The sequence below is a fragment of the Camelus ferus genome, chromosome 14 (genome assembly GCF_009834535.1).
Source record: "Camelus ferus isolate YT-003-E chromosome 14, BCGSAC_Cfer_1.0, whole genome shotgun sequence".
Classification (NCBI taxonomy): domain Eukaryota; kingdom Metazoa; phylum Chordata; class Mammalia; order Artiodactyla; family Camelidae; genus Camelus; species Camelus ferus.
In genome coordinates this window covers 62,865,478-62,874,595 of record NC_045709.1, presented here as the reverse complement: position 1 = coordinate 62,874,595, position 9,118 = coordinate 62,865,478, and the positions used below count along the sequence as shown (strand labels likewise).

The 9,118-nt window shown below is 42.0% G+C and overlaps 1 long non-coding RNA gene across 2 annotated transcripts; it reads right to left on the bottom strand.

The window, feature by feature from the left end:
• Positions 1 to 7,805: 7,805 nt before the first annotated feature.
• Positions 7,806 to 8,904, bottom strand: LOC116668738. Of its 2 annotated transcripts, none has more exons than XR_004325984.1 (2): positions 8,784 to 8,904; positions 7,806 to 8,596 (listed from the first exon to the last, which is right to left on the bottom strand). It is a non-coding gene; the product is annotated as an uncharacterized LOC116668738 (long non-coding RNA). The 2 variants fall into 2 exon arrangements; XR_004325983.1 differs by having other exon boundaries at positions 7,806 to 8,593.
• Between the last annotated feature and the right edge of the window lie 214 nt (positions 8,905 to 9,118).

Genomic DNA, 9,118 nt, shown 5'->3' with positions numbered 1-9,118 from the left:
ATCTCTACCATCTAGTTTCACAGTATTTCTTTCCTCAAAATAAAACCCTGGATCCAGAGCATGCACTGCCCTTCCTTCCTCCCCCAACCCCTGTTACCCCAAGTCCTCTTTCTCTCTGGGTGTCTTTACCTCTCCTGGATGTTCCCTGTCAATGAAACCATATGAAAGGTGGCTTTTTTGCCTGCCCACATGTTTTAATCTGGGGCTGGTGATTTTTTTGTTTTGTTTTCACTTGAAATAGCATTTTTATTATTTGAAAGGGAAGTCCAGGTGGACTAAAGATGTGATGTACAAAATGAAGCCCTTTTAGTAGCTCTGTGCATAATCTCGGGGTAGACATTTCTGTTCCCCCTGTGATACCACAGCCAGAAGACAGAAGGGAGATGCTTAGCTCTTCCTGTGGCAAAAACAAAACCAAACAAATCAAAAAACAAGAAAAAGCCCAGAAAAACAGCTGGAAAGACAAACCACAATGTGGAGAAAGCGTTCCTCATGACCCAATGTTGGAGAAAGCTTTCACATACCTGTGGTCCAAAAATATCTCAAAACCCAGTGTCCTGAAAAGAAACAGAACACACACAGGCAGTTCCAACAAGAGGCAGTGCAGGTGGCCAGTGTGTTAGAGATGCTTGACCTCTCAGGTGAGGACACAGGCAGACAGACACACTGTGTAGATAGCTCTGGTCACCATCACACTGGCAGATCTTTAGTCAGGTGACAACCAGCCCTGGTGACAACATGAGCAGGCAGAGGCCCCAGCAGGTCCCCTGGAAAGAAGAGCAAACAGACCCTTCTCTCCAGGGAAACAGGATGCAGGACTCATCAAAGGGCCACAGGTGCATCCCTTCCCCAGCAGTGCAGATCCTTAAAGTTCATCCCACTAAAGTCCTTGTAGAACTTTTCAAAGATGTCTTTTCAAGAATGTTCATCACAGCACTTTTTGAAACAGTGGGATTTAAAGCAACAGTAATGTTCATAGAGAGGGGATGGGGTCCATCAGTTCTGGTTCACGTGGATGAATGTATGCTGTGCAGTTGGAAAAGTGGATGTCGTGTCTCTACCCAATGTCAGGGGAGACCTCAGGGTGGAAGCATGCAGATCCACCGCCGGCATCCAGGGTCCCATCTGCACGACCACATATGTGTGAAATCAACATAGACGTAAATGAATCTGATTGTGAGTGTGTGAGAGATAGAGATAGAGAGAGACAAACTGAGAGACACAGAGACAGAGAGATGAGCACCAAACCATTCATGACAGTCACCTTCGATGGTGGGATTTACAAATCTCTTCTCTTCTCTTTTAGGCAATATTTTAATGTTTTATAATGTGTCTGTATTGCTCTACTAATTTTAAAAGGATTAAAATACCATGTTAATGTGACTCATTCATTACTCATCTCTGGAGTAATTAAAGTACATTAATCTTATTTTTAAAAGATTTATTTTGAGGACAATAAGCATTTATGAGAATAAAAGAATGAATTCTACAGGAGTTAAGAATCAGTAAAGAACAAAGCCTTCTCAGGACTTAGTTCCAAGTCAGCTCTGTGGCAGTAGAGTTTCTCCAGGAGGTTGTGTACGTTCTGGATCTGCATCCAATAGAGTTGAGGAAGAAGTACCAGACCTGGACATTGAAGACTAAAATAGATGAAAGATTTTGTTGAGAGAAATTAAGACCTACATTCACAGAAAATAACCCCATATTCATGGAGCAGAAGGCTTAATTCCACTAAGACGGCAATAGTCCACCAATAGATCTAAGGATTCAAAGAATGCCTACCCAAATCCCAGGTGGTGTTTTGCAGGAATTGACAATCAATCTAAAAGTCATGTGGAAAATCTAGGGGCTCAGAATAGATGAGTGAATCTTGAAAAAAAGAACAAAATTCGAGGAATGGAAAGCCAGATGGAACCCACGGTTGATACAAAGACACTTTAAGCTGAAGATACCTGAGATTAGATAGATGCAGAAGAAAACCTGTCATGGAAGCCAATTCTCTCCTCTCCCTTTGCCCTATTAAGTTAGGTTAATAAAAAGCCTTTAACTTTCACCATTTAACATGGTAGTTACTTTCCTGGTTGGCTCCTGTGTGTGTATAAATAAACCGTTTCTCTCATTCATCTCCTCTTTACTTCTGTGGGCTCTTTGGGAGGGACTCTGGATGATGGGGAACTGCTCTTTTCTCACCTTCTTTAGTGACATCTTTTGTCCATGGTGAAGTGATAAAAAAGGCTCCTTGGTTTTGGGCAGATTTGGAACATGTGTACATTTTGAGATCCCCTGAAGGAAAAAAAAGGGTTCAAAAATGCTGGGAGAATTTACTAGTTGTCTTGGCCAAATGCCCAATAAGACGCTTTTGCAAGGAATTTTTAAAGGTTCTAAAACAAAGATCCTATCTAAACCTCTTGGATGATCAAATAGAAAGAAAGACAAAGGAGAATCATAGCTAGCCTAAGAACACTTCCTTAACAAAACAGAAGGACAGAATCAGATTCAGAGCAAAAATTAAAATCCATTTACACCATCAACCCTCCCATCCTTTTGTAGACTGTCCTCATGTAATCTTCCAGATGGCCCCCTGGAGAAAGACCTCACCAAGATCACAAATGGCCAGCTCCTTTGCCTGGACCTCATGCTCATTTTCACGGCTTGGCCCAGTGGGAGGCTGGTCCTCAGGGCCTGAGAGGGGCTATTTGTGAAGCCTCCTCTGCTAAGACCCACCAGGATAAAGGGGAACTGTGCTCTGAGGGAGGGAAAGCACACCGAGCCTCTGTGGAGGCATCTCTGAGATCATCCCAAAGGCACACAGCTCTAACTCTGGACACAGGAATCTTTTGATTGGCATCTTAGGTGGCAATCTCCTCCTAGATAGAAAGAAGCAGATTCAAGATGTTGCATTTGATGGGCAGGTCGGTCTCTCGAAGTTATCGATGAGGAGGATATTCATTTCTCTGCAGAAGTAGAAACACCCATCCCTGCTCTGCTGACCTCATCTACAGAGAAACAGAGACACGGCTCTAGGGGTGATTCCATATCTACACACCCTTCTTACCAACATCAACATCCCCACTATCTTCTCCTGTCAGGACCCTGCACAAAAACTGTGAGTCAGTACTTAATATCACATACCCGTCACCCTGAACACCTCTGTGTCTCTCTGTGTCCAAATCAAGCACTAAGGCCTGTGACCATTACTGTCAAGTTGTTTCTCCCTTTCAGCCCATCTCCCACCATCATCCCAGCCCAACCTCAGTGTCTCTCTCCAGGTCAGCAACACTCTTCTCCACTGGCTTCCTATCAGCTTACCTTGCCCTCCTTCCGTTGTTTATTCCCCATACATTACCCACAATGGTCTTTTTAAAGTATGAAACAGATTAAGTTGCTCCCCTGTACAAAATACTCTGGTGACTTTCCATTATATTCAGAAGAAAATCCACAGTCCCTAATATGACTCCCGAAGCCCTGTGTGATCTGGTCCCTCACCCATCTCTCCAGGCTCAGTTCTAATTGTTCTGCTCCAGCCCATCTTCACCGTCCAGATGATCCCCAACAGGACAGCTATGTTTGTAACTCCAAGTCTTGTACTTCTCCCTGCCTGGGAGGCTTTTCTCAGCTGTTACCTACGTGGCTTATTCTCTTACTTCATTCAGGACTCTGCTCAAATTACTTTACCCTCAGAGAGGACTTATCTAATCACATTATTTAAAATAGCATGCACATATATCCTATTCACTTATTTTCTCTCCTATCATGATTTATTTTTCTCGGTGGCAATTATTAACACCTGGCAGTAAATAATATATTTATTTATTTACTGGTTTATTGTCTGTCTTCCTTACTAGACCTATATTCATGAAACCACAAATAATGGGTTTAACCAGCAACTTTCAAACTGCCTTTAAATGAATTATTTTATAAGATGAGAATTAGAGGCTTCCAAGGGTTGCTTAGGGGAAAAAAGAGAAAGGATTCAGGTTGAACTAGGTTATTAAGGACCTGGAAGTTGATGGTTATGTATTTTATAGATAGTAGTGTGTATCTGTTAATCCCAAACTCCTAATCTAGCAAAAGACCCAGCTGATAACTTTTTTTAAAAACCCTTTTTTTCTTTTTAAATTTGGGTTGTTTGAAATCTCTCTTATTCTTTGTTCTTTTCCTTTTTTTAAAGAATTTTTTCTTATTATTTTTTACATTGAGGTACTGGAAATTGAACCAGCACATGCTCTACCCTTTGAACTATTCCCTCCCTTCCAAAGTCGATTACCTTTATACTTTGACAATACCATATTGAATTAAGCTTTTTTATTCCATTTTCCCTTCAGAGAATTTACAACTGAGTGAGAGAGAATCAGAGGAAGTCCTGGGACATCCCTTCCTTCTCAGTGGGTTACTACACAGCAGAGGAGCTTGGCTGTCACCAGGCCCAGCTCACCTTTCTGCTCTGAGTGCCAACTCAGGCCACTTCTCTAAACAGAGGCGTGTTAGAAGCAGCAGAAAGCCAATAGTGAACAAAAATGACAAAACTGACCCAGCCTGCAGCTGGACATCGTTTACTCTGAAACAAAACTCTTAAATCTCTCCGTCCCATTAGTGGATGGTTTTCAGAAATATTCTGAAGGAGATGAATCTGGCTCTTTATTTTTCTGTGTTTCTTAGGCCTTCTATGACTTTAACTGCAGGCTTGATTTTCTGCAGCACATCTGCAGGGAAGCCAGGCAGAACACGTGAACAGACCCTGCAGGCCACGGCTGAGGCATCTGGTCAAAGCATCCTTGTTGTGCAGAGCCTGCATTCATGGGACCATTTTTATTACTCCTGTAATTAGTTCTGATACAAGTGTCCCACAGAGAATGAAGTTTCTAGATGGAAAGTAGTCAGAAACAGGTGAGCGGTGGGGATGTGGAATGCAGATGGCAGACAGACTGGAAGGAGAGACGGGAAATGTTTCTTCAGACTTTAGATCAGAACATTTCTGATTTTTATATGGACAAACTTGGTCAGGCTGAAGCGCCATTTGCTCTAAGAGGGGGTGATGTATATGTATCCCTATGACTTCTACAGAATACATTGAAGCTGGACGTGGCAGCCTAGGGGACGGACAACTTAGAGTGACACTTATGTTCCAGGATGCGTATGATCTTGGACTCACAAAAAGGATAAGAATACACATATTTTGCCTGTGTAGTTCTAGGTGAAATTATTTTCACCCTTGCCAGACGGTGTAAGATCAGAGATCATGTAGTCTTTCTTACATCGCAAAGACGACAATTCTTGATGAGTCAGCAGACTGTTTCCGATGGCCCGGGGTCTGTGCCAGACATTAGCTATCTAGACAAATACCACACAGCCCCCATCCCTCAAGGAGATCATAGTGTGTCGTGGAAGAGACAAATTTAAATAGGTTTTCAAAACAATGTGGTAAGAGTCACTTGGCATCATGTATACTGTATGTTCAGAGGGGCTCTTGCACTGACTGGGGCTGGGTTCTAGAAGGTAGGGAAGGTGTCAGAGAGGAATTGCTTTCTGCACTGACATCTGAAGGATTCCAGCAAATCTCTAGACCAGGAGAGTGCGTGGTGTGGACGGGATTCTCGGCAGCTTGCGTGTCTCGTGCAGACGCCTGGTCGTGTCTAAGAGCACTTTGCACTTAGGGAAGGAAGGTCTGTGAGGCTAGAGGCTGTGGGGAACTAATGGAAGCTGAGGTTGAAAAAAGCAGGAACTAGGTGATGAGAAGGTGTGACGTTAATTCAGGGAGTGTGGACTTCCTCACATATGCAGTGGGGAATTATTTGGGGTTTTAAGGAGAGTGACACAGATTAGTCATTAAAACTTAGAAAAGTGGATAGTTCACTCTAAAGAACAGCACTGGGGAGAGTACAAAGGGGGGGTGTGAATTAATGCAGTGGGGAGCGAGGGGCGGAAACTTAATTGGGGGACATTAAGGAATAGAATTGTAGTACTGATAGGGGATAAGGGAATGAAGTAAAGGAAAACACCCAGATGCATGGCATGAAAAATAGATGGGATGGTGATGCCACGGGTTGAAAAAATAAACCTAATTCTGAGCGAGTGTTAATTCAAACATATAGAGCATGAGATTTTTATGGGCTAATCAAGTGGGATTTTCTACTTGTCAATTATAAATGTATTTCTGGGATGGAAATGAGATGTCCATGCTGGAGATTTGACACTTAATCAGTGGACAGAGAGCGGTTGAAGCCACGGGAATAAATGCCACCCACTGACAGTTTATCAAAGAAAAGGGAAGGAGGGCACTTCTGGTTCAGAAAATATGGCAGCCCAGAAACTTGAAGACCCACTCACTGAAGACACATACAAACATAGGACACAATGCAGCCAATCTGTTTTTTTAGAAATACCTTTATTGTGGTATGATCCCTGTTCAGTAAATTACACGTATTTCACATGTACAATTTGATGAATTTTGATAGATGTCTACACCCAGAAAACCATCACCACAATCAAGATAACTAACACTTCCATCACTCCCCAAGAGGGGCACTTTTCGAATTCCCATATTTATCCCTTCCCACCCTCTTCTCTCCCTGTTAACCATAAGTTTGTTTCCCTATGTCTGTGGGTCTATTTCTCTTTTGTAGTTAAGTTCATTTGTGTATTTTGTTTTTAGATTCCACATATAAGTGATATCATATGGTATTTTTCTCTCTTTCTGGCTTACTTCACTTGAAATGACTATCTCCACATCCATCCTTGTTGCTGCAAATGGCATTGTTCTATTTTTTTAATGGCTGAGTACTATTCCATTGTATAAATATACCACTACTTCTTTATCCAGTCATCTGTCAATGGACATTTGGGTTGTTGCCATGTCCTGGCTATTATAAAGGGTGCTGCTGTAAGCATTGAGGTGCATGTGACTTTTTGAATTAGAGTTTTATCCTGACATATGCCCAGGAGTGGGAAGGCTGGATCATAAGTCCATTTTTAGTTTTTTAAGGAAACTTCACACTGTCTTCTCTAGTGGCAATGCACCCCATATTATTGAAGCAGAGCCACACTCAGAAAGTATTGGGCATTTCTAGGGGCCAGACATGAAGTGCAGTGAGTTTGGCCTGTTCAAGAATCAGAGGTCAGTCTGGCAGGGCTGGAGGAGAGTGACCAGGGGAGTGTGGTACAGGCAGGATTCAGACCATGTGGGGACCTGCCAGGCTGGGATCAGGAGCCTGGACTTCCATCCCTTGGTAACCATGAGGCACTGGTTCCAGGACTCCCCCAGATGCCAACATCCACGGATGCTGACGCCTCTTGAATAAAATGGCATAGGGCTTGCATGGAACTTATATGCATCCTCCTGTGTACTTTAAATCATCTCTAGATTACTCATGGTATCTGATGCAACATGAATGCTATGTAAGTAGTTGCTGGCATGTGGCAAATTCAAGTGTTGCTTTTTGGAACTTTCCATTTTTTTCCAAATATTCCATCTACAGGTTGTTGAATCTGCTGGATAGGGAGCCCTAAGATATGGACAGTGGTCTGTATTCTCAGTCTAATCTAAAATAGGAACACATTCTGGAGTGATCTATCACCTCAGGTCTGAGCTTCTGTTTCTTCATTTGCTTCCTTAAGCTGAACTGCATCGTTACCCAGAAGCTCCTGATTTTCAGCACACCACTGTAATCTTTCCTGCAGGCAACTCATTTCTTATGCGTTTTTTCTAAAATTTTTATTTCATATAATTTTTCACCTATAAGATAAAGTAACTCAATAACCCGAATATAATTTTTTAAATATGGAAATAACTAAATTAAAAGATTTTGCATGAAAACCAATGCCTGTTTAATGAAAGCATTATGAAAAAATAAGGGGCCAAAACAAACAAACAAACAACAAATGGATGTAGCAAGATTGTGTCCAGTTGAGTGTGTTAGTAAAAGAAGGCTGTGTTCACAGTCTCAATTCTCAAAGTTTGTATGACTTTATTTAACACAACAAACACATGATAGGAGCGATGATTATTATTCTATTTTATAGCCCAGGAAAGTACATTTCTTATAAACAGATTAGTGGATGTTTTTGTACATATCTTACACTGAAGATCATAAAATCACAAAGAAAAGATCCTTCCTTTGGCAAACAAGGGCTCTTCCAATCGACCTTTCTTGCCCTATGCCCTGCCTGCATATGGCCCAGGACAGGTGTGCTCAGTAACACGCCCATGAGACACAGCTGAGTGGCCTCCCTCCTCTCCTCCTGAGTCCCTCCACCTGCCAGGACCTAACTCAAATGCTTCTCCTCCCTGAAATCCTTACTAGCACCCTCTTGTTTATTTCTAATTTTTTTTAGTATTAAACTTTCTGCATTCTTATCTTACTCCTTTGTTTTCTCCAGTGAGGAATGCCATATTCACCCTTGTGTCTTCTACAAACATAGCACGGTGCTGTCTGTTCATTTGTCAAACACTTGAGAGCTTACGTTTCAGGTCCAGGGATAAAAAGGGAGACCAGGCCTTGGAAGGTCATAGTCTGGCTGGGAGGACTGCAAACAACTGAGCACACAATGCCATGAATTCAAAATAATCTGAGTTTCTTCAATCTTGCAATTATTGCTGCTGAAACCAATCAAACGAACATACCTCTCAATAACTAATTTTTTAAAAGTTTCTAAAATTACAATATACTTCTAGGAATAGCATTTTGCTTATATTATCCAATTGCTATTACTTAAACTCAAGTTCAGAACAGTTACTAGTATAAAGTAACCATACCAGCTCGGCATGTTCCCTTTGGTGTACGCACCTGCTCTCTGGCTTGGTCTCTTTCTCTCTTCATTTTTTCCAAGTCTGCTTCAAGAGCTTGCTTGTCTTGCTTCAGTCTTTTGAGGTCTTCCAATAAACCAGTTTTCTCTTTCTTGATATTCCTAGAAATACAAAAACAAATTATTCTTAACCACAACAGATTGTGGTATAGGCTGTCTTTTACCCCATGCATCAGAAGTTCTGCTGCTGATTATATTTCCTAAATTTTAGCTCTGATTTTATTCCGCCCCCTCCAAATGATGACGAGATTCCCAGAGCTTCCCAGAGCTCACCGAAGTGAGCTCTGGGCATGTAGCTCAGCACAGCTGTAGGGCC